The sequence below is a fragment of the Frankliniella occidentalis genome, unplaced genomic scaffold (genome assembly GCF_000697945.3).
Source record: "Frankliniella occidentalis isolate FOCC.00 unplaced genomic scaffold, Focc_3.1 Scaffold28, whole genome shotgun sequence".
Classification (NCBI taxonomy): domain Eukaryota; kingdom Metazoa; phylum Arthropoda; class Insecta; order Thysanoptera; family Thripidae; genus Frankliniella; species Frankliniella occidentalis.
Genome location: NW_026267158.1, coordinates 500,883 through 503,209, shown reverse-complemented (window position 1 = coordinate 503,209; position 2,327 = coordinate 500,883).

Sequence of the window (2,327 nt, the reverse complement as noted above, 5' to 3'; positions counted from 1 at the left end):
CGAGCCGAGCGCAGCGCACCCCTCCGAGCGGCTCTGCGGAGCCCGGCGGGCATCCCCCTCCCCCCGGCCCGTGCAGCCCAGACACCTGTGTGTGCTCGTGTGTGTCTGTGTGTGTGCGGGCATGAGGGGAGGAGAGACTGAGCCGACACAGCCGACTTGTGTGCAGCATCGAGTGGTGGAAGTTGATGATGAAGGAGGAGGAAGAAGAAATGTTGATTTGGCGTTAGTCCTTGGTGTAGTCCATTTGAGATTTTTGCACCAATTTATTGTGTAAACACGTTCTATTGCTAATTTGTGTTCAGCTGACGGCGTCTCCGTTAATCGAAATCGTATTGGATAAAAATAAACAACTTCACTGCAAGTTAAGGAGTGAGCAAATTCGATCCAAATGGCGCGAGGTTGTGAATCTAATTTTATGACTCCTGGGGGAGGGATATTAATTAAACCGCTTGTTTGAAGCCAGTTTTGCTACATTTTTGGTTACGAATAATTCTCATTTTCGCAAACATCGCTCGTTTAGCCTAGAGTCGTTTTTGTGACATTTTCGGTTACGAAGAACTCAAATTGAGTCATTTCGCAAACATCGCTCTAACAGTCGTTCTATTCGGGCAAGAAAACTCGCTCTACGTTTTACAGTGTTAAACTAACGACGTTCAATCTTTTGACGATGTCACTTTTAACTTTACGACAGAAGTAGCTGTTAATGCGCATCATCTGCTAAACAACAAAATCATCGCCACTACCACAGTTATACACAAATGCATCAGAATTTCGTGTTTGATTTGGCCAGATCGGGCCGCGCTGTGCTTTTTCTTTTCCTTTATCACGCGTCCTTGTTGCACTTGGGGCCAAAGGGGAGCGGCAAGAGTGCGCGGCCTAACCACGTAACTTTCTCCTCTATCCTCGCTCTCTCTCTCTCTCTCTTCCTCCCACCCCCGCTCCGCCCGGGGAGCTCTCCTTGTCGTGCCCACGGCCCCTTTCATTGGTGGACCCGTCTCTTCATATCCTCGTGGACGTGGATAAGACGACATTTACACTGTTATTTCGGGTTCAAACTGCCAAATAACTTTGACGTAGAACTTCATCTTGGAATGAAAGTATCTGCACATATACATATACAGCCGTAACCTCTACAGATCACAAGCAGGCGAGCATCGCGAGAAAAAATTGCAGTTGGGGGTATGCTTGACATCGACTCACTCTTCTCACGTTTTCACAATTTTTGAGGTTACCCATTTGTTTCTACTAAGGTTGGTCCCAGCGCCCCGTCCGAGCAAATGCGTATACTAACCATGCAGACGCGCGGGCGGGTTGCCTATTCGTACGGGGCCGTAAGGCGCCATGGCTATGGGCTATAGGCAAACCCGTTCGCATCCGTGCATGCGGGCTGGTGTGACCATAATTTGATAGTCACTATTTTTCATTTTCGCAGAGCTCAAAGGGGTGGAATGACACTCTGCCGTATACCGTTTAAGGGGTTTGGTGTCGAACCTTATTATTTGAAATTCCTGCCGGAAGTGGCGCTATTCTTCTCTTGTGATTCCGCCTGCCTGATTTTTGAGAATGTGCGATAATGTGTAAAATTATGAGCCCAAACGTTAAAATTTGTCAACATTTTCACGATAAACGTGGTTTTTGGCACTTTTGAACGACATGGTCGATTTTTGCCATTGTTTGAATCGAAGTCACTAGTTTATCCCTCTGTGGCAATCCTGAACTTTTGGGGCTGCAATGTAACTGTAGATCCTTGCATCCGTGTGTTGCCGCTTTCTGCCTGAACTAGATGTTAAGTAATCAGTTTTTTGCCGGACAAGCTAAGAATGACAGCAAAATTGTTTACAAATTTATCGGATGTCGACAAACCAGAAAACTCGAACACTCCGAAGAATGTATAATTGAAACAAAGTCAAGATCCTTAACAAAGGCCACATGAGGTTTTATAACAAAAAATATTACTTGTAATTCGACCAATCTTAAAGCATGACAACTGTTAATTTAGGATAAAAGGGATTGCTAAGTTACACGAAATGTTTCTGTTTTGATACTTAAAATCATCTGAATACCAGCCTCTTCGTCGAGCAAACGCAAAGCAGATAAGTGAGTATAGAGGTGCGTGAATGATGGAGAAAGAGAGGGAGAGAGAGACCTGCTAACCGCGCTATTGCACTTCACTACTACTACAGCTTTAATTGCGAGATTAGCACCTCCATTAGGCCCCTCTAGCTCACGAGACTTCGGGAACGAAAACTTGCGTACGCCCTACCCACAATGCGACCCCGGGGTCAGGTGGAGCAGAGAGAGAGGTGGGGGCAGGGGGGGGGTGACGG